Source organism: Cryptomeria japonica, chromosome 11 (assembly GCF_030272615.1).
Source record: "Cryptomeria japonica chromosome 11, Sugi_1.0, whole genome shotgun sequence".
Lineage (NCBI taxonomy): Eukaryota > Viridiplantae > Streptophyta > Pinopsida > Cupressales > Cupressaceae > Cryptomeria > Cryptomeria japonica.
In genome coordinates, this window is record NC_081415.1 from 723659592 (window position 1) to 723684410 (window position 24819).

A 24819-nucleotide genomic window follows, 5' to 3' on the forward strand; every position below is an offset into this window, starting at 1 on the left:
AAATTTTTTTATCAATGGAGTGTGGAGCGACCCTAACCTCTTCTTTTTGTGCTTGCAAAACCTAGTTCTAATTCTTTCGGTCTACTCTGCCTAATTTCAGATTTATAGCTCTTGAACCTGTCACCTACACACAGAAAGAAGTGAGAAGGTGTCATGGATAAGGCTTTTGCATAAGTCAAACCTCAGGTTTGGAATTAACCCTTGAAACTAAATTGAAATATTGAAGTAAATGTTGAATAATACACCTTAGATCTAATATAGATGATTGTAGGTTGATGATGTGATTCTCCTTGAATGTGATAACAAGTGTTTATGCAAAAACTATTGGCATTGGATTGTCATTGATGTCAACAGTTGAGAAGATGTACTGGACAAAGATGTAGAGACATCCATTAGACATAAATGCAGGTTGATGAATGCCCAAGATGAAGAGCAGATTAGTTGATGTGGAGTTGTCTCATGTTGGCAAAGTACAAAGATGCAACATGATGAGTGTCTCAAATGTTGGTTGATGAATTGTCCTAGAGATTGAGCACATTTGATTGTATGTGTGCAATGAACAAGCATGAAATTTGTGAAGGTATTTAGAAAAAGGCCACAAAGATCACATTTTTGGGGTAGCTATTGGAATTGAAGGTGGATAGAGGACAAAGGACATAGAGTTGTGAAGGCACTGGATGAACTGGCTTAACTCTAGAAAGGTGTTGTTACAATACAACATATCACACTATGTTATCCATATGCTATTACAAGGAGTGCACAACACACGATGTTTATCACCATAGTGGAGAAATACGTAACCCTGGCATCCCACAACAAGAACGACTAGAGACAAATGATCCTGTGGGGTAATTAGATGGAAGAAGTATTTATCGCATGAGGTCAAACACCACATTTATCACCACATGTGCAGATAGAGAACAAAGGGTGGTCTCTATTTCATAGGTCAACATGTTTGCATTGACCAAAGATGGCTGGCAAAAAGAAGAGTAGATATCACACTGTGTTTATCACCATGGTCTCTACGCACTCGCAAGGGGAAATTCCATCGCTAATAGATCTAACAGTGGGCGTTCATTCATGGGGAGATTATTTGTCAGAGAAAAGGAGGCCTCGATGCAATGATAGCCATTGATTAGGAGGGTGGACCCCACTTCAAACAAACTGGCGATGGTTGTGCAGTAAGAGAGGAGCATGTGGACCCCACCTTTTATTTATTGGTTAATCGCTCTCTAATGGAAATGTAGCCACTAGTTTTTGTAGTCATTGAGTCTCGTTCCACTTGATCCTTGATCTCCGATAGTGTCGTGGACCCCACCCTCACTTTATTGGTTAATCGATCTCTGATGGAAATGTAGCCACTAGTTTTTGTAGTCATCAAGTCTCGTTCCACCTGATCCTTGATCTATGATAGTGTTCTGGACCCCACCCTTGCTTTATATGTTAATCGCTCCCTGATGGAAATGTAGCCACTAGTTCTTGTAGTCATTGAGTCTCATTCCACTCGATCCCTGATCTCCTATAGTGTTGTGTCAAAGAGGTCCTCACAAGTCCCATATCGACCAATCACACTTTTAGGATTTTTGCGCACACACGTTTTGTTGTTCCGTGTTTCTGAGGTGCCTTATAGCCCAACTCTCTGATGGAAGTAGTCCCATAGTTAGCATCTTTTGTGGTAAGGGAGAAACAAGTAAACCCCACTTTGGACAAGATTGCGACTATTATGTGGTATGGAAGATGGAGAAGATTTTGATGTGGCAAGTACGAGACGAATCAAAAGAAGAGACTTTGCCGACAAAGAATAACTATGTGGATGCACATAACAAATAGAGATTATTCAAGAGTATGATGATGTCGACAAATTTTTTTCCCACATGGATGTTGACCAAGTTTGACCCAATAAAAAAGGTGAAGTTGAAGACATAGCTCACACGAAGAAAATCCAATTCCTCTGTCCAATATGGAAATTCAAATTGCTGGTGAGGAATGGCGGTATGGACACACAGTAAGCGATGATTTGCAGTCAAATTAGATTAGATCATAGAGATGAAGAAGAGAGGTGAATGAAGACCGGTTGAGTGGCTTGAGAAGATCAACTGTCATTTGTCGAGAAGATATCAGATCGATGAGTAGGTGAAGATTATAAAAGATAGTAATCTAAACATTGAACAATTTTTGAAGATAGATGGATGCATTTAATTATGACGACCAATAGGAGATCAAATACGAATGTACATTAGTCAAACTAGGCTTCTAACGTGAAAGTTTTTACTGTTGCCATGCTCAATACAAAGATAATAGTGTGTATGAAAAAGTGAGTGGTGAAGTGTTGAAAGAGTGTAGTGTGTGAGGTGAAGAAAAAAGAGAAAAGAAGGTAGAGTGTTGTGAAAAGGAGATAAGAGAGCTTCCATGAAGAGTAGAAACTAGAGACCAGAGAATAGAGTGTAGAGGAAGATAACCTAGAAGGTTAGTCACACATAGTGTGACATAGAGAGAGAATTGTATCAATAAGAGATCAGATAGTGTTGTGTAGAGATAAGGAGAAGACATGGGTGGATAAAAGATATTAGGGGGTAGAGGAGAGATATTAGAGTGTTAACATAACACATCAACAAGGCAAACATAACAACCCATTTCAGTGAGTTACAACACATCATCTGTAACAAGGTGCATAACTATATTTAATTATTTACTCATTTTATGTCATCTGAGTGGGAGATCATATTAGGGGTAGGTGCTCGTTTGGGTTGGTGCCCATAAACATTGTAATGAAACTTTTACTTGTGATGCTCGATTAGAGTAGTAGACTATAGCAACATTTCTCACCAAGCTTTTTCCCCATCGTGGGTTTTCCTCGTATGCACTATTTTATGCATATTTGATGTGGATGTGTGTTCTTGCTCTTTGACTTTAGTGATTTTATAGTTTAACATCAAGTTTTAAAGCTCCATTGATTCACCCCCCCTTTTAGTGGTCCATTTTTGTTCCTTCAATTGGTATTAGAGACCCAAGTTCCTTGTTAGTTAAGCTTTCTCCAGCTTGGGTAGATTCTAGTTTGTGAATACAATGGTTAAATATGTGCCATTCCCCGCACCAATGTTAGATGACACAAACTATGTGATTTGGAGCTTAAAAATTGAAGTCCATTTGTTCGCCTTTGGTTATGATGTCTGGATGTTAGTTATTAATGGATACACTATCCTTGTTACTTCCTACTGACCCTAATGCTAAAAAGAAATATAAGTGCAATGTTGAAGCGAAAAGTGATATTCTCAGTGGGTTGTCTAATACAATGTCTTTGAAGGTCAATAAATATATGTTTGCAAAAGACATATGGGATAGGATAAAGAAAATATATGGAGAAGTACCTAACACCACTAAATCAAACTCTAGGAGGAAGAAGAAGAAAGGTTAAAATGAGTGTACAAATAATAAAAGTAAATTAGTTAGCAGTTGCTGTAAAGATGAAAAGGAAACTCATTTATTCATGGCACACAAGATCTAGATTGAGGAGAGAACCTCAAGGTGTGATAGTGGAACTCAATCTAGAAAGAAGGACTTATTTGGTAGTGATGAAGAAGGTGAAGTGGATAATGATGCCGAGGTTAATCTTGAAGTAGAGTTAATATGTGTTCTTGAAGAATTAAACAATGTAAGGAAAGAATATAAAAAATACACGAAGTCAGCCATAAAAGAACAAGAACAATTGAGCAAGAAACTCGAAGAATCCAAGCTGAATATCACCACCTTAACAACTTAGTTAGAGGAAGCCAAGAGGATGAGTCAAGTAATAAAATTAGATTAGGAAGTCAAAGAAAAGGAGTGTCAAAAGTTAGAAGAAGCTAAAGAGAAAAGTGATGTAATAAACTTAGAGTTGGATACAAAAGAAAAGGAGTGTCAAAAGATAGAAGATGAAGTGGAAAATCTTAGAAAAGATCTTGAGAGTTGCAAGGAAGATCTCAAGTTGAGATTGAAATGTGAAAGCAACACAAAAGCATTAGAAGATATGTTGAAGATGCAAAAGCATTCAAAGGATTCTATAGGCATAGGGTATGAGACTGGCCAATGTTCTACCAGTATAGATTTATCAAAGAGGGACATTCAATTTGTATCTTCAAGTGAGAATGGTGATGGGAAAACCATCACAATAAGCAATGCCCAAAAGAAGGAGAATGTTGCTACTGCTACAGGAAGTAATAATGCTGATCCAAAAGGAAAGACCAAACTTTTGGGCAAAAACGCAACAACAATTTTTTTTTATTAATAGTAAAATACTTGTGTTTTACGTTTAAATAGATGTGATAACTTAATTAGTTTCACTAAAAGATAGCTTAAGTGTCAGTATGAATGGGCCTCTAATGCGGGCGATTATTTTATTTAACTAGGAGGCTTAAGACCTTTCCCAAGCTCCTAAGCGATTTTTTGTATTAAGCATCATATAAACAACAGTTACAAAATTTGAGAGTTTTGGCTACATACCTTGCAACCAACTAAAGAGTTAAAACATAAGCTATAGGAGCTATATCAGGCGGGATCACGAGACATGATATACGATCATTTACATTGGAGCTGAATTACAAAATTACACAAAATGATAGAAATATCAAAAAGCATCACAGGGTATACAACTAACTAAACACAAAGGAGGAATCATGATCATTGTTGTCTCCCATGAGGGGGGGGAGCCATGCAGTCCAACCTAGCTCTCCCTCGCACTAGACCAACACATTTCCTTCGACAAACTGATCTCTGTAGGGGTGGGAGGGTAGTCCTTCCAGCTCTAGTTCAATGAAGTTTTCTCTTTGTTGCCGTGCCTCCATCTCTTGCATGTATCTCATAAGCCCTTGTTCAAAATGAGTCTTATTGCTTCCCATGGGATCCCAAGTGAAGCCATGTGAGAGCTCTCTAATGAAAAATAGAGTAGACCCATTCTTTAGCCACTTGTCAATTTTTTCTTCCTCTAGTCTTAGTACCATGATGACCTGCATAGCAACAAGGTAGCGGATGTGTCTCCTAAGAGACTCAGTGAGGTTCCTACTCTTACCATTAAACATATCATCATTCCTAAATTTCCAAGGAGAGAGCAGACCAGAAAAGATTAACATGTTTATTGCCACCTCTAATATAACCAAATACCATCTCTTCAATACTAAAACAATTGCTATTAATTGAGATACCAAATAGATTCCCGACTTCTTTAGCAAAATAACAACAAAAAAAAATGTGGTATACAAATTTAGGGATACGACAAAGTTTGCATAGTAGGGGGTCACCGTTGTTGTCCTTAAGTGGCAGTTTATGAAGCAGGAGTCTCCAAGCAAAAAAATTCTTCTTTAGTTCAGTCGGGTTAGACCAGAATCTCAAGAGGCTAGAATGCCATTACTTTGAATCCCAAGAAAGGTTCTAGGTGCAGTTAAGGTGGTCAAGGATATCCATAGAATCAAAAAGGGCTGAGTAGATTATTTTGTCCTTTCTTAGCAAAAGGGGAGATCCATCTATCCAACAGAGGGAGGCTAGAGAGGAGGGGGAGGAGGGGTTAGGAGAGGGAAGGATAGGAGCAAGTGCAGACTTAAGGATGGTATAGGTTCTGGCCTGGGAGAGGGGAAGGTTGAATTTAGAGCTGAGAGTTTCCTAGGAGGTCAGAGTCCCATCTTCTAGAATGTGTTCAAATGTGACCAATTCCTGGCTGTGCCATTTTAGGGTAGAGCATCCTTGAAGACAGGCTAGTTGTTTCCCATTGTGTAGGACATTCCACCATATAGACCTTCCTATATTGAGAGAGCCTTTCTTATCTATTATGTCTTTATTGTTGATGTATTGTCTAACATGATTCCAGGCCTTCCATATAGACTTGAAGACTTCTGACCCCGCAGGGGAGACCTCAAAATTCCCAGCAATCAGGTCTCCCATGGGTAGGTTCTTCCATTTTTTTGCTATTTTTGGGGTGGAGCATTGAATATTGTTTCTAACAAGTACTTTCCAAGGTTCGTTACCATCAATGGCTTTACAAATCTATTTGGCAGCCAGGGCTGTTCCTTGAAGTTTGAGGTCTTTGAGGCCCATACCTCCCTGAATCTTAGATCTGATACACCAATCCCATTTAACAACGTGTTGCTTCTTTTTGCCTTTTCCATCTGACCAGAGGAAGTTCCTGATTTGTTTTTGTATGTAGTTGAACTAATAATTGCTGAATAACGAGGCTAAGGCGTAGTATATGTTATATGAAGATAATAGTTTCTGACGCACCTGAAAATGACCTGCTAAGGATAGGAAGTTCCGGTTCCATTTAGTGAGCTTCTTATCAACCTTATTTCTGAACCATTCCACATTTCTTTCAAGTTCGGGGAGATAGAGAAAGGGATTCCTAGGTATCTGATGATGGTATATGGGCCTCCCCACTTTAGTTCAAACTTAGACAGCCAGATAGGAGGGGCATCAGTCCATCCTAGCAGGGTAGATTTGTGAAGGGCAATTCTACTACCTGATGCTTTGCAAAAGATCTCAATATTGTGAAGATGTGTTAAATTTTCCTTCTCTAGGGAGAAGAGAATAGCTGTGTCATCTGCAAACTGTATATTAATGTTTTATTTTTTGTTAGGGAGTGCAATTCCTTTAACCCTAGGGGATAAGCTGAAGTCCTTTAGTATATAGTGCATAGTATTCGTAGCTAGAACAAATAGGCCCGGGGCAAGAGGACACCCCTGTCTAATTTATCTGGAGAGAGTGATGTTATCAGATTTTGATCCGTTTACTTCCACAACTGCATTGGCATCACTAAGTAGTGTTTGGACATTCTTGCAGAAGGAGTCTGGGAAACCCACACTAGCTAGCATCTGAATTATGAATCCCCATTCTATCCTATCATATGCCTTCTCAAAGTCTATTAATAGCATAGCCCCATTCTGACCAGAGACCTTAGCCCATTCAAGTGACTCCCAGCAGGTCACCAAGTTCTCAAGGATGAACCCGCCTTTAACAAATCCTATTTGGGTAGGGCTAATAATCTTTGGCAGAATTCTGATTAACCTATTTGCTACTACTTTGGCCAGTATTTTATAAGATACATTTAGCAGCGTGATAGGTCTCCAGTTCTTAACCAAAGTCTTGTCTCCCTCCTTGGGAATGAGTTTGATAAGCCCTTGGTTGATCTCTCTGCCTAGGGTTCCTTTGGATATAGCCTCCAAATATAGGTCATGGAGGTCATCTACAATCCATTCAATGTTTTTCTTATAGAACTCCATTGGGAACCCATTTGGTCTAGGGGATCTGCTATTGCCCACAGAGGAGATAGCCATGGCTATTTCCTCTCTTGAGATAGGGTGCCCAACAACCTCAAAGTCCTCATCATTAAGCTTGGGTGGGGTCAATTGCTTAATGAGCTCTCTGGCATGTCTATGGTCTTCATTTACCTCTCTGAGGTAAAAAGCTTCCGATAATAGAGGAAGAAGCATTGTAGGATCCCCTGGGAGTCTGTGATATGAGTTTTATTGTCCCATATAGAATTGATGTTCTCCTTAGCTTCCTTAACTTTGAGCATATGGAAGAAGAATTTGGAGCCCTTGTCCCCCAAATCCAGCCAATTTAGTTTGGACCTAGTTTTTAGCCCTTTAATTTTCTGGTTTTGAAACTTCCTGAGGTGATCTTTGATTGTCATCAGAGTGCAAGTGAGGTTTTCATCATTGGGAGAGTTCTGAAGATTCATTTCCACATTACATAGATCCTCTTGGAGTAGTCTTTCTACCCTCCTGGCATCCTTGGCCTTCTTTTTTCCCATTGTTTGACAAAGGATTGTCCAAGTTTTTATGTTTGCATTCCATGCATCTGTACTAGAGAGCTGGTTCATATTCTTTTTGTTAAATAGTCTGATAAAGGCCAGGGCAGAGCGAAGGTCCTCATCTTCTAGGAGTCTAGTGTTGAGGATGAATGAAGGAGCTCTTGAGGAGGAGGGGGGGCCGCTGGGGAGAGGTCAATTCCCATTATTATCGGGTGGTGATCTGACATGGTAAATGGAGAGACAAGATAGTGATCACCATTAGGGCCTTTGTCTATCTTAAAATGGGATTTATTGAGGTAGAGCCTGTCCAGTTTGTAGTAGATCCTTTTATTTAGCTGTTGATAGTTGCACTAGGTGTACCATATAGTGTTCAAATTGTCTTTCCTTCCAACAATAGGGTCAAAGAGATGCAGTTTATTGATCATTCTATCGCATTGAAGCCTTTCCATTCCCTTCCATTCAAATTTGTTGCCCCCTTTTTTATCACTGGGAGATTCCACCATATTGAAGTCTCCCCCAATAATCCAAGGGATATCCTCTAGCGTTGTTAGCCAGTTCCATAGTTCTCCTCTTTCTCTATAGTCATTTGGGGCATAGATAGAGTAGATTCCAAACCACTGGTTCCCCATTTGAATAGAGACCCATATAGCTCTAGCATGGGGGGATTGTCCCCAGTTAACTACTTTGTTGGCCCATTTAGGACTAAGGAGTATGGCTGAGCCACCTTTTCCTTTGGTATGATTAGTGTAAAAGGAGGTAGCCTCCCTCCAGATACATTTGAGACTGATTTGCAGGGTGAAACCCACTACTTTTAGCTCCTGCAAGAGGAGGCAATCCATGTTCTTATGTGCATTAAGAAACCTCTTTATGATGTACTTCCAATCAGGGGCCTCAAGGCCCCTGATGTTCCAAGATATTATTTTCAGCATGAATCACCTGGTTGGGATGGGTCAGTTTGGGATTTAAATCCCTCAAAACACTTGGGCCAATCCTCTTTGTTTGCTATATTGTTAGCATCAAATGCAATAGAAGAGGAGGGTCTACCTCTCTTTTTCCTTGCCTCAGAGATTTGTTCAGGACCTCGAGATTCCTTCCTGTTAGAACTATCCTTGCTGTTCTTAGGAGATCTCTTCCTCCCAGCTTTCTTGTGTTTAACCATAGTAAATCCATCTTGAGGAACTGCCAGTCCTTGTTCAAAGTTGGTGTTCATAGGAGTGAAGGGATCTATGCTGGGCTCCACACCTTGAGTGGTAGTTGACTCTGCCTTCAGGGCACTAATAGGGGTGCTAGCAGTATAGGGGACAACATTAGTAGGGTCTCCCCTAGAGGCCTCTAAAGTACCAAAATCATCTAGAGGGATTGATGGTACCTCCTCCAAAGAAGGTCTTCCCCTTTCCCCTTGCAAGGTAGGGGATTCCTCAGTATTGAGTCCATTAAGTTCCTTGCAAGTGGATAGTTCAGGGTCCTAGACCAAGGCCTTGTTAATGGTGTCTGCCATATATGGAACACCCCAATCAATGTCCTCAAGGTCAGGTAACTGGCTCCGAGAGGTTTCAATTTCCAATTTCTGCTTGAAGAGGTTTTGTTCAAGAATTTTCCTAGCTTCTGCTGCTTTTCTTAGTTTTTCCATCACTAATTGTTGTGCATTAAGGGTCCTTGGGTTTGAGAGATGAGAAGGAGTATCAACTGTTTCAGAGGGATTAAAGGGGAGAGGTTGAGCAGCGATGATGGCTGCCTTGATATCATTGTTGTAGTCTAGGATGGAGTTAGCCATCGGGGGGGTGAAGAGGAGGGGGAGGGTTGTGGGGGAGCGGAGAGGGGGAGGGAGAAGAAGCAGGTGGGGAAGGGCGATAAAGGGACATGAGGGGACAGGTTCAGAGGATGGCAGAGGCCCAAGTTTTAGACCTTGAAGATTTATTTGATAATAAGGGACATTTACTTCTAAAATGGCCACTAACCTTATAAAAGTGGCAGGCATCTATTCCACCCATATACTCAATTGAACAATAGTAAGTCTTATTGTTGAGGCAAATAACAATTTCTACAGGGTAAACCATACCTGGTTTCAAGGCAATAAGCAGTCTAGCATCGAGATGAGGGAGTACCGAGGGAGAAGAGTTAATTTTTACAATTTTCCCCAAGCGTTCCACAATTTTATCAACACAGGACCAAAGGAAAGCCAGAACATTCTTAATGGTTATCCATTTTGGGCAAGGAAAGGGAAAGAATTTCATCGTTACAAGCTTCGGGGTCCCAACGAACAACCCTAAAAGACGAATTTCCTACTGACAAAAACTATTTATTTACAATTTTGCTTTGGCTTTGCTTATTATCAAAGAAAATTAGAAATAAACCCTTTTGAATCATTCTATAAAATGAAAAGTGAAACCCTAGTTTATTGACCCACACATCTTGCAGCCATTTATTCATATATTGACGAGATTGTAAGTTATTTACATCAAAGGCGACGGAAAAATTTGTTGAATCCCTAAGTCTAGAAATCTCAGAAGAAATGGCAGAGAGCATAGAGTCATTAGGTTTAACGGTAATGCACTTGGAAGAGTGGACCTCACCTTGTGCTACCGTGAGATTGACTTCATCTTCATGGTGGAGAGTGGCTTCAAACTTTGCATCTTCGGGGAATGAAAACCGCTTGCCCTCCACCGCCTGGCTAAAGGTTTTCCGTTGCTCTTGAGTGTTCGCAGAGGGAAGAATGGGTTGTTTTGGGTTATTGGGGCCATCTTTATTCGACTCCATTTATTGCAGGAAGGGTAATAAATGATTCGAGGGCTTCCCAACAAGGCTAGGGAGCCCTCGCATGCGGTAGCCAACGACACCACCAAGTTTCGTGCCCTAGTTGCAGAGCACACTCATCTTGGCAAGCTCCTCCTAAGAGATTTGATAATCAAATTAATTTAAATTATATCTAAGTGTTGAAAGCCATCCAATTTATCTTAAATATATTACCTAATAAATTATATTTCAATTACTTAACATTTACTAATAATTCCCATTAATTAAAACTGAATAAATTATTCCTATAAAGCCAACACAACGTTATTATTAATTAGCTAGCCCAATTGAAATCTACAATTTTAACTATGATTATTGTTAATATTATTTCTTTTTATAATTTAAATAATTCTAAAATCCATTAAATCAATATTAATACAATTTCATTGTAATAATATTAATTAATTGAGCAAATGAATATAAAGTTCCAAACGTCATTATAATAATTAATTCATTAATAATGTATCCTATTAAATGTATCTTACATTAATGAAAGCTAATTTCCCCTCAAAGATTTAAATCGTCATGTACAACTTAAGCCACTATAATACCCCCCATTAAGTTATAACACTCTTTTGTTTTTTTAAAAATCAGTTCAATTTTCCCTTTCAACACAAAATAACCCCTTTTAAAACAACTACATTTTTAAAAAATTACAATGTTCACATTATAGCATATCAAAACTCTATTTGAAATTAAACCCTTTTTAAGTATTTTATTTATTACGAGTTAACCCTATTTAGGGTTTTTTTTTTTTTTAAACATATCTATCTATTTTCTTTTTCTATTTGCTTTTAAACTAACCCTAACCCTAAATCGGGTTAGGGTTTTTGTATTGAATGTTACCCTTTCTTTTTGTTTTATCTTTTTTTCTTGGGTTGCAGGTTGGGTTGCAAAGGGGTTCGGCCCCCCGTGCAACCTTGGCGGCGTCGCAAATTCTTTTTACCATTGCAGAGATGATTACCAATGGTGTTAACACGTTGTAGGGTCCATTGATTGTGAATGGTAGGGCTACGTGTTATGGGGGGAATGATGGGAGGGGGGGCAGTGTGGTGGCTGCGCCACCAGTGGGTCACAGATCACCCAGCGCTGCCACCACACTGCCCCTCCCCCCCCACCCTCCCATCGTTCCGCCCATAACACGTAGCCCTGCTGTTCAAACTCAATGGACCCTGCAACGCATTAACATCACTGGTAAACATCTCCGCCATGGTAAAAATAATTTTTGATGCCACCAAGGTTGCAAGGGGGGCTGAACCCCTCTGCAACGCAACCTGCAACCCCAAAAAATAAGATAAAACAAAAAGAAAGGGTAACATTCAATAAGAAAACCCTAACCCAATTTAGGGTTAGGGTTAGTTTAAAAGCAAATAGAAAAAGAAAATAGATAGATATGTTAAAAAAAAAGAAACCCTAAATAGGGTTAACTTATAATGAATAAAATACTTAAAAAGGGTTTAATTCCAAATGGAGTCAATGGGGAAAAAAAACTATTTCAAAAGAGGAGAGTTTTTATATGCTATAATGTGAATATTTAAATTTTTAAAAAGGGTAGTTGTTTTAAAAGGGGTTATTTTGTGTTGAAAGGGAAAATTGAATTAATTTAAAAAAAAACAAAAGGGTGTTATAACTTAATGGGGGGTGTTTTAGTAGCTTAAGTTGTAAATGGCGATTTAAATCATTGAGGGGAAATTAGCTTTCATTAATGTAAGATACATTTAATAGGATACATTATTAATGAATTAATTATTATAATGATGTTTGAAACATTATATTCATTTGCTCAATTAATTAATATTATTACAATGAATTTGTATTAATATTGATTTAATGGATTTAATAATTATTTAAATTATAAAAGGAATTAATATTAACAATAATCATAGTTAAAATTTGTGTAGGGGAAAAAGTGACACTAAGCAAACATGCCCTAATCTCACTTTCAATCACACACTTGTGGAATACGAAAGAGTCTAGAGGTATCACACAATTGGCTACTTCTTTTTGTGGAAGAGAGAGCCACGGGCTACCTATTCGGATTTCTATTCCTTTGTTGCAAATGATAGATAGAATGATGCAAGTTCAATTCCTAACCCAAAGTGCAAGTATGAACTAATAACAAGATTGCAGATTGAGATTAAACAATGGAAAGCTGTAAACACAAGGACAAGACAAGAATGCAAATGCTTACCCGAAGTTAAAATCTAAGTGAAAATGTTCGGGATGGGGGTGCAGGCGCCACTGTCCTGATACTGCCCTTGAAACTGCTCTTGAAACTGCTATTCTGCAACCTAAAAAGCTGTCTGAAACTTGCTGTCTGACAGAGGGACCAAGGCGCCCAGGGCCACTGTCCCAAGGACCAGGGCGCCCAGCGCCCCTGTCCTGGCAGGACCAGGGCGCCCCATGCCCCTGTCCTGGTCTTCTAGGTTGGAATTTGGTGTGAAGTTCTGTCTCGGTCCGCTTCCGTCGGATCTGCAATTTGCAGCGTCCTTCGAATTCGAAAATCTGCACTTATATCTGAAAAGGTGTGTTGGGCGGCTATATAGGGTTTTGCCTTAGTCAAACCCCCGCTTTGGTGATTTCCACCTCCACGAATAGCCAAGTTGTATAGTAAAAGTTATGTGTGCAGACCTTGTGTGTGTGCAAGATCCTAAAATGCAAGTAAGCAAACTAGAGCAACCTAGAAAGTAAACCCTAATTGCTTGCAAATGATAATGTAAATGCTCTAAATCAAGATGCAAAGTGATCTAAAGCATGAATACAAATGATATAATGAGGCTTATGCAAAGACATGAAAACAACATGAAATCATACCCAACCTCAAGGGAGGGGTACAAGCCAATCTTCAGTCGGTGATCCCCTATTGGTCTTCAATGTCTTCAAAGCCCTAAATGGATGAATGAAATTGATGAATTCTTGATGGATGGATGTTGAATGTTGTTGAAGTCTCCAAAGATTTGCTCTTTCGCTGCATAGAAGGCCCCTAAAACCAAAATCCGGATCCTTTCAAATGAAGAAAGAGAGCTCTTATATATGAAACCCTAGGTCTTAATTTCAACTTTTGGCCGACCTAGAGATTGAATCTCCTGCCAATTTCTTGGGGTTAAGCTTTATTTTATGATTGGATCGCGCTCCTAAAATTTCGGGAAAAATGTCCAGGACTGTGTGCACTCCGGGCGCCATGGTCCCGACAAATTTTCACCAAATTTTCAGGGCCGTCAAATATGATGATTTTAGAGAGAATCCCGAAGTTACAGGTGATTTCGAGATGTTTTGACCCCCGAAATCAAGCCCCCAAGTTCAAAATAGGACCTAATTAGGGTTTTAGATTAAATGATGTATTGGAAGAATAAAATGAAAGGGGCACACTTTAATGAAAGGGCCCAACTTTATGATGTAGATGATGATGAAATAGAACCTTAGACTTAATTAAATTAATTAATTAAGTGCTAAAGGGGAAATGCAATGCAAAATGCAAAATGCGCCAAGGCGGGTGCTAAACTAGGTGTGAAATTGTACCACCCTAGCAAGTGTGTACAATTTACGACGCTACATTTAGCCCCCACTTTAGCGGTCATATGAACACTACGTGCATATGCAAGCTAAAGTACAGAAAAGTAAACATTATTTGAAAAAGGATATATCCATAAGTCTGTCGAACGAAGCCCCCAGCGGTATCTGCAGTACACAGTTAGGAACCACACCCTACAAAACACATGTTAGATCACAAAATCACCTAATGCTTACTAAGGAAGGTGATGAAAATTCGAGGGTAGCTATATGCCCCCCCCAGTTTCGGCTTGCTAATTTTAGTGAGTTGAAACAGGGTATCATGTTTACCACTTCGAATTGTTAAAGAATATTGATGACAAATGCTCACAAGAAGATTTGATATGAGATCAAAAATTAATGGAGAATCATTTGGTAAGAAAGAGGACTAAATCTCAATTCCAACACAACAAAGAGTGTGAGGATTTGAGAGTTCTGTAACACAAGATGAAAGATGTGAATGGAAACAAAATGCAAAGAGAAGAAAAGAAAGGAAAAAAGCATGAATACACACATTGGTGATCCATGAGAAGAATAGTGAGAGAGAAAACATGGACTTCTCGCCCCTAGATCTTGTCTAGGTGATCCATGTAAGGGAGGAGAGTGAGAAAGTCTAGCCTTATGCCGCTAGTTCCACTCAACCTCGTGCATGTGTGTGTAAGGGAGGTTAGAAGCACCTCATAGGAGTCTATGCCCGAATATGCTACAACCTGTATATGTATAGTACAAAAGCGTGACATCTCGCTCTAAGAGTCTGTGCTCTGGTTCCGAGAATAATCACCTTGCATAAAAGAAAAAAAATGGAGACATCTCGCTCTAAGAGTCTGTGCTCTGGTTCTGAGAATGACCCGTTGCTCAAAAGGTGTAACATTTATGTCATAAGCAAAGTAGAACAAGGATACCTACCTTCATCACAAAAGAAGATACCCCAAAAATGTAACAATGTCATAGATCCAAGCAAGAGAGTTTTGCACTCTTTAAGCCAGGATAAGATAGTTGAAAAGGGGTATCTTGTAGTATGTGTAAAGGAGATCCTTAGAGGAGAAGAGATCTTTGTACAAAAGACACCTATCCCCAAGAGGAATTGTCTTAGACAAATATAACATCTTCTAGAATAAGACAAAGAAGAGAATAAGAATGCAATACTTCTTTTGCGAGGTGAAAGTGATTCTTAATGAAGGATGACGCTCTTTTCAACCCAATTGGGAGAGTGAATTCATTATGGATGTATTTTACCAAGTGCAAAAGAGGTTGTAGTCAAGGACTTACACCTCTTGTAAGAGAGAATCCTTGAAAAAACAACAACAAATGCATACAAGGAATAACATCAAGTAATAAAGTTCACACCATCCACAAAATAGGAAAAAGTGGATCCTTAGATAAAAATAAGGAAAGATCATTACCTCCCAAGGATAAGGATAATGAGAAGGACTTACACAATCTTCTAGGGAGAGATTTAGACATAAGTAAAATGTACTACATACTCACATGAGTTCATGCAAGCAAGACATTAGTGTATGTAAAATGCTCCTCACAAGAAGTGGGTAGGATAAGAAAGAGAATACACATCTTCTCCCATATCTAGGAAAAGAGGATTCTAAAGAAAAGATGATCAATATTTCCACACTATTACCCCAAAGGGAAATTTTAACCATAAGAAGAAGAGATGTATGAAATCACTCTTGTCCCTATAGGAACAAGAGATAACATAGAAAACTAGGCTATTATGTTGCTTCAAAAATATGATTGCACTTGAAATTGTACCATCATGAATGACAATGAGCCCCCAGTAAATGAGCTACCAATGTCACATAATGATGAGCAACATAATAGCCATTAATGTTATTTAAAGACATGATAGACTAAATGAGGTATTTGAATATGACATGCTAAATGCTCAACTATAAGTGAGATCAAAAACATGTATAAAGTGATAAAAATTGAAGAAGAAAAGTCACAAGAAATCTTAGAAGAGGGATGAGTGTAATTTATTAGAGCCTTATCCCTGGAGGAAAGGACTTTATGATGAATAGGAGATAAAGATTCATAAGTGGATTTAGAAATTTGAGGGGAGTCATAAAGAGATTTGTTCATCGCCAAGATTTCCTTATGAGGGGAATGAGAGTTGATAGAAGTAGAAGATGATTTAGTTGAAGTGAGATCATAAGAAGATGATTTAGTTGAAGTGAGATCATCATCACTACTAAATATAGCATTCACATTGAGAGATGGTATTTTAGATGCTTTGGTGGGCTTAGAAAGATTATATCCAAGTCCAAATGAATATTCATGCATGTTATGTTCTAAAGGAACTTTAATTCCTTGTTCATTTGTGCCACAACCATTTCCACTATAGCCACTCTTAGCCAAAATATGAAAACCATGACCATAACGATTAGCCATTTCAGAAAGAGAAGGTGGTTTTTCATAAGACAAAGAATCAAATTCTTCAGAATTAGAGGTGTGAGGAGAAGAAGTTTGAGAAGCGGCCACAAGATTATTGCTCATAGGTTCAGGTAAGACTGATTGATCTCTAGTTTCTTCCTTCTTTTTAACTTTAAGCTCTCTAGGAGGAACCCTATACTCACCTACAAAGGTGGGATTGAAATCAAGAGATCCCCAATCGTCTTCTGCGAGAACCTTCTTAGGATCAAAAACCTTTTCATGTGTAGATTCAAGTTGAGAAGAATCTTCTTTAGGAACTTCAGACTCATCCAAAGAATTTTGATTATCAGAGGGTGATGATTCATCCATAGGTATCTTGTTTAACGAGTCATCACTAGAAGAGGAAGGCTTAGAAGAACTCCCTTTGGAGGTAGATGTTTGCAAACAAGCTTGAAAATTAGTATCACCTATCAAGGTATATGTCTTATTATTATAAATAAATTTAACTTGTCTATGCAATGTAGAGGGGACAGCTTGCATACTGTGAATCCAAGGTCTCCCTAATAACAAGTTGTATGTTAGATTTCCCGACATAACATGGATAGGAGTAGGCAAAGTAATAGGTCCCACTGTAATGGGTAAGGTGATAATACCTAATGAAGACTTAGCCACATTATCAAAGCCTCGAATGGGATGAGAGTCAGGCTCAATAAGGGATGTATCCACATTCATCTTATGCAATAGATTAATGCTACACACATTAAGGCCAGAACCATTATCTACCAGTGTTCATCTTATAGCAGTGTCCTTTATGATAACCACAATCATCAAGGGATCATATTGATGTTGAATTTCACTAGTAGGCAACTCATCTTGAGTAAACACGATTTGAGCTTTAGGATTCATCACAGAGTTAACCAAAGACACTATATTACTAGATGTATTAGGTGGAGGAACATTCAAATCTTTCAAGGCATCTTGTAACATTCCATGATGAGCAGAAGAAGTTTGGATCAAATCCCAAAGGGATATCTTAGCAGGGGTAGCTTTAAGTTGTTCTATGAGATCATATTCCTTACCAAGAGCTTGTGAAATACGAGGAGCTTGAGGAAGAATAGGTTGGGAAGGAGGAAGTGAAGCTGGGATAACTGGAGGAGGATTAGGTTGCCTATTGTCTCTTGTGTTATAGGTATGAGCAACCACATTATAACTCTCTCTAGTCAGTTGCTTAGCATACTCATAAGGGCTCTTAGTGGAATAACCTCCTTGCACAGTAATAATAGGTTTCTTAGGAGTGCAAAAAAAATCATTAGCATAACCACCTTGGACCACTAAGATAGGCTTATTTAAAGGTTGAGAACTTTGAGAAGGACAAGCACCTTGGACAATGAAGAGAGGTTTGTTAGGTGTTTCATTCACACGTATCAAATTGATTGAGGATGGTTTAGAGGAATAAACAAAAGTGTTGGAAGAATTGTTGATAGTCTTCTCTTGCACTAAAATCTCATCACGGATTAAATCAATTTTAGGAGAGAGACAAGGGGTAGGCATTGATGTTCTAGTAGGCAGAGTAATACTAGGAAAGGTCATACCATCCTCTATCATCAAAGGATCTACATGGGGAATAAACTCTCTAGGAGAAGGATCAACATTACTCTCTAAAGTCTCACTCTTGAGAGGGAGATCTTTGAAAGAGATGTTAACCATCTTGCCTTGAACTAGGGTTTCCTTATGAGTAGAACCAAGTTGAGGAGAGGGAGAATAATTGAGATTCAAGGAAGGTGAGAAACTATCAAGGGAGTTTTCAATCTTGATTTCATCCCCTTTGGCTAGGATTCTCTCATGGGGAAGAGAATAATCTACACCTTCTTTTAATGGTTCATCCCAAATAGTGAGGTTGTTGAAAGGAATGTTTGAAGTATTGTCAATTTCAGGAGAGGAGATAACATTGTTTATTAATTCCTCATCCTTAGGAGGGAGAGCATCAATAGATGTGTTAAACTCATCCTCTTTCCTCAAAATATGTTCAATACGATCTTTAGGGGAGAGAGAATTAAGGAAATTGCTTATTATTTCATCTTCTTTCTCTAAGGGATGCTTATGGGTAAGACAAACTTTAGAAGAAGGGTAAGCATTTATCATTAATTCATCATCTCTAGTGGGAATTTTGTTGGAAAAGGAAATGCCATCACTAGGAAATGTAGGGATAATGTCATCTTCTTGCACAAAAGGATCCTCATGAAGGGAGTGTTTTTTAGGAGGAACATGAACATATTTCTCCAAAGATTCATGCTTAGGAAGGAGATCTTTGCAAGAAGTGTTCATAACCTCTTGTTACACTAACATGCCCCCAATGGAAGGACCAACTTTAGGAGAAAATAAGTCAATGTCCATCAATACCTTTTCACTTAGAGAGGCATCATGTAGGGAAGGTGAAGTAACATTAAGAAAGGTGTTTATTATATCATTCTCTTCCTCTAGGATAGCTAAATAGGAATGGCACATTTTAGGAGAATTGTCAAGATCACTCTTAAAGTCTTCATCCTTAGAGCATGGGAGAGTCTCAAAGGGATTGGTAGCAACTCGTTTAGGCACTAAAATGTTGTTATAGATGGGGAGAGGTTCTTTAGGAGAAGGAAAAATTGAAACAAGGGAAGCTAACCCATTATCACATCTATGAAATGAATGCATCATGACATCAATTTTCCTCTTTCAAATGATAACACATGCAAAATAGAAGGAAATGTTTAATTTTAACCAATGCAAGCACTTAGAATGTAGATTTAGAAAATGAAATTTATGATTCAAATGAGTTCCTAAATCAGATTTGAAATTATTGATCCCAATTAAGCTAACCACAAGTTCAACTTTGAATTGAAAAATTAAGGTTTTTAGCAAAAAATTTCCTCCAGATTTTTGAATCTTGCAAGAAATTAAAACTTGTAAATACAAATTTGATTTTGAAATAGCATAAACACTCAAATTTGAAAACATAAATCAGAATTAGAGAAGATTGGAAGTTCACGTCGGGTTCACCAAAATGTGTAGGGGAAAAAGTGACACTAAGCAAACATGCCCTAATCTCACTTTCAATCACACACTTGTGGAATACGAAAGAGCCTAGAGGTATCACACAATTGGCTACTTCTTTTTGTGGAAGAGAAAGCCACGGGCTACCTATTAGGATTTCTATTCCTTTGTTGCAAATGATAGATAGAATGATGCAAGTTCAATTCCTAACCCAAAGTGCAAGTATGAACTAATAACAAGATTGCAGAGTTGAGATTTAACAATGGAAAGCTGTAAACACAAGGACAAGACAAGAATGCAAATGCATACCCGGAGTTAAAATCTGAGTGAAAATGTTCGGGACGGGGGCACAGGCGCCACTGTCCTGATACTGCCCCTGAAACTGCTTCTGAAACTGCTGTTCTGCAACCTATAAAGCTGTCTAAAACTTGTTGTCTGACAGAGGGACCAGGGTGCCCAGCGCCACTGTCCCAGGGACCAGGGCGCCTAGCGCCCCTATCCTGCCAGGACCAGGGCACCCCACGCCCCTGTCCTAGTCTTCTGGGTTGGAATTTGGTGTGAAGTTCTGTCTCGGTCTGCTTCCGTCGGATCTGCAATTTGCAGCGTCCTTCGAATTCGGAAATCTGCACTTATATCTGAAAAGGTGTGTTGGGCGGCTATATAGGGTTTTGCCTTAGTCAAACCCCCACTTTGGTGATTTCCACCTCCACGAATAGCCAAGTTGTATAGTAAAAGTTGTGTGTGCAGACCTTGTGTGTGTGCAAGATCCTAAAATGCAAGTAAGCAAACTAGAGCAACCTAGAAAGTAAACCCTAATTGCTTGCAAATGATAATGTAAATGCTCTAAATCAAGATGCAAAGTGATCTAAAGAATGATTACAAATGATATAATGAGGCTTATGCAAAGACATGAAAACAACATGAAATCATACCCAACCTCAAGGGAGGGGTACAAGCCAATCTTCAGTCGGTGATCCCCTATTGCTCTTCAATGTCTTCAAAGCCCTAAATGGATGAATGAAATTGATGAATGCTTGATGGATGGATGTTGAATGTTGTTGAAGTCTCCAAAGATCTGCTCTTTCGTTGCATAGAAGGCCCCTAAAACGAAAATCCGGATCCTTTCAAATGAAGAAAGAGAGCTCTTATATATGAAACCCTAGGTCTTAATTTCAACTTTTGGCCGACCTAGAGATTGAATCTCCTGCCAATTTCTTGGGTTAAGCTTTATTTTATGATTGGATCACGCTCCTAAAATTTCGGGAAAAATTTCCGGGACCGTGTGCACTCCGGGCGCCATGGTCCCGACAAATTTTCACCAAATTTTCAGGGCCGTCAGATATGATGATTTTAGAGAGAATCCCGGAGTTACAGGTGATTTTGAGATGTTTTGACCCCCAAAATCAATCCCCCAAGTTCAAAATAGGACCTAATTAGGGTTTTAGATTAAATGATGTATTGGAAGAATAAAATGAAAGGGGCACACTTTAATGAGAGGGCCCAACTTTATGATGTAGATGATGATGAAATAGAACCTTAGACTTAATTAAATTAATTAATTAAGTGCTAAAGGGGAAATGCAATGCAAAATGCAAAATGCGCCAAGGCGGGTGCTAAACTAGGTGTGAAATTGTACCACCCTAGCAAGTGCGTACAATTTACGACGCTACAAAATTGTAGATTGCAATTGGGCGAATTAATTAATAATAACGTTGTGTTCACTTTATAGGAATAATTTATTCAGCTTTAATTAATGGGAATTGTTAGTAAATGTTAAGTAATTGAAATATAATTTATTAGGTAATATATTTAAGATAAATTGGATGGCTTTCAACACTTAGATATAATTTAAATTAATTTGATTATCAAATCGCTTAGGAGCTTGGGAAAGGTCCTAAGTCTCCTAGTTAAATAATTTATCAGCCGCATTAGAGGCCCATTCATATTGACACTTAAGATATCTTTTAGTGAAACTAATTAAGTTATCACATCTATTTAAACTGAAAACACAACTATTTTAGTGTTAGTAAAAACAAAATTTGCTGTTGCGTTTTTGCCCAAAATTTTTGGCACCAAAGAAAGACCAAGCTGATTGGTGATGGCTCCACCAAAGTCAAAGATATAAGGAAGATATATAGAAGACCAAAATATGTTATTCCCAAAACTAAGAACAAGAAGAAATCATAAGGAAAGATTGCTGCAAATGAACAACCCAAGATCAACCACAGAGGAAGAAGAAATAGAACAAGCAGGTCCACAAGATCTCCAACTGTTCGACAAAATTATTTTGTAAGGTACAATCCTTCCTTCTCTGGTTATTGTTATTCATGCAAATGATATGGTCATAAAGCAAGTGAGTGTAGAAAAGGGTCTAAGAAAGGTCAAGTTGAATTCTCTAGAAGCAAAAATGTAGTTTGTCACAAATGTAATACATATGGACATAAAATTCCAAATTGTAGACTTATGTATAGACTAGCTCCAAGTTATGAAAGCAAGAATGCTTTTGGTGTCCTAAGAAATATTAATGTGATGTGTTATAACTGCAATAAAGTTGGTCATAAGAGCCTTGAATGTAGAAGAAGAACACCTCAATCAAGTGGTAGCCCCTCTACTTCCTCTTTCAATAAAAATGCAAAATGTAACAACTATGATCATAATGAAAGAGAATGCAAAGCATATGTAAGACATGAATATGCATGGAACAAAAATAGAAGGGTCTCTAGTTTGTAAAAAAAATATTTTGTTCCTTCAGCTGGTTACAAACATATGAATTGGAGAAGGAAACCTAATCAACCAAACATAAACTACTCCATTTCTCAACTAGACACTAACACGATGTGTTATACATGTCATAACTTTGGGCATAAAGCATTGTATTTTAGAAGTAATCAGAAGAAATCATCCTGATACAACAAGAAGGCAAATACCCTGATCAAGCATGACAAAGTGTCTATGAAATTTTGGAGAAAGAAACACAACTCAGGAGATGAGAAATGCAACAATGATGAATCTATGAGAATGCATTGTGCACACCATGCACATGCAATATCTTCTCAATCTTAAGGAGTAGCAGAACCTTCGGGGGAGATAAACATGAACATATCTTTCACCCCCAATTTCTGAAAATAACAAGTGTAAAGATAGTTCAAAGAACTAGAACTAGAGACAAGGAAGCTGATAAGAATGATGATTGTTTATGTTTACTTTAGTTGATATAGAGTTTATTAAAAATATTTCTATATTTTATGTAGTTGCTTGAGTTGCACAAGAATTTTCCCTGGCAACAATTAAGGTCTGGCATGGTTGGCACATTGTATAGTTACTGTGGAATTGCATTTGATCATAGCTGCACATTTGCATATACAAGGTTGAGTACAACTGCAAGTGCTGGAAATAAACTACATACCATTGACATTGAAAAAATGGTTTATGTTGAGCAGTTGCAGAATAGTCATTGTAAACAAAAGTGCTACAAATGAGCTTATTTATAAAGGGTCTAATCTATGTCACCGTTCATAATTTAGGTTTGAAAAGGTTGAGCATGTAGCTTGTCACATAGATCTTTATGACAATACACTGTTTCAGTAAGGAAGAATACAAATCATTGGATCAATTGAATGCATTAGGATGGATTGGATATTCAGAATAGTGTTGAAGCTAAAAGGTCAATGCACATGGGTAATGGTTGGATGTATGGACCCATTTATGTTGCATGTTATTTTCTTATAAGAACAGAGACTATAAGTAGTTTGGTTACAAAAACAAGACATTAAGGACAAAATGAAAAATTTTAGAAGGAAGAGTGAGTATGTGTGGATCTACAGAAATGAAATTCTATGTGAAAGAGGAGCACAAAAAATTAAGTGCAGAATCCACAAAGTTTAAAAGTGGACTAATGAAGCTAGTAAGTGCATGAACACAAATGAGGATTGCACATAAGGCGATCAAGTGAAGAGACAATGTGGGTTACAAAAGATATAATCCAGAGCCATAAATAGAAAGAAGAGGAGCTCAATGTGCGTATACAACATGATGTGTAATGCGGAGAGAAGATGGAAGGGAACCAGGGATAGGCCAACCAAAGTGTTGATTGGTTCAATGAAATGGAAGAATAATTGTAGCAAATGTGGAATTAAAAAGATAATAAATCTGATCAGATGTGTAACAGAGAAAAGGAATGAGACTAAGCATGATAACCAAGACATAGAAGAAGGCTCATGGAGTAGGTAAAAATGAAATGTGTGTCAGGTTAATGTACTTAGATAGGGGGAGAATGTAGAGAAGCTATAGATCTGAATACAATCATGATACATGCATTAGATCAAAGAAAAAAATGGCCTATAGTTTAGGGGGAGCTCATAGCTTAAAATTATACATCCTTGAACCTGTGTCTACTCCAATGGTGATGGAGCATAATGATTATGGTTCTCAAGGGGAGACCATTGCTAAAAAGGGGTCAGAAAAATGATAGCATTTTTTCCAGATGCGAAGGCACAAAAGGAGAAGTGCAGTTGGCGTACACAATGTTAGGAACTAGAAGTACAACTGAGAAGGGGGGGGTTGAATCAGTTGTCAATGAATTTCAACCCAATTATAACTTAATTCAACTTAATTTTTAATATCGGTATACCAAACTTAATGCCAGTTAACACATTAGCAGTTAATATCAACACCACTGAAGCTTAATGCATGAAACAGAAAGAGAAACAACATCCACGACACATAACACATATATTTTTGATGTGGAAACCCTGTAAGGGGAAAAACCATGGTGGGAAACCTTACCCACAATCAGATGATACTGCTGTAGATAGTATGTGTATACAAATGGGGTCTGCACATGTAGAAAGACTAATCGCCTAGAGCACACTGCTCAAATGGGAGTCGCAATGACTGCAGTAGGATGGTTAAATCCTAGAATAATATAATCCTCAAAATAGCATTTCCAATGCTGAATTCAGTACCGGTTAAGCTTTGATAAACACCTTCAAACCTTCCTTGAACCTTCTTTATGGTCTTCTCATATGATCTCAATATTCACACATACCATACCATAACCATATCATATGTTTATCTCATAAATGAGATCTTACATATATACAAAACCTAAGACCAAATGTGTAGGTCGGCTCACTAAGAATATTACAATTAAATCAATTACAAATAAGTCTTGATGCGATACAACATTTCGACTCAATACATTTACAACAATATCCAATCAATAAATCATTTCCATAACGTGTCGTGCTGATCTAGAATAGATAACGCATACCGGTCCATAACCTAGA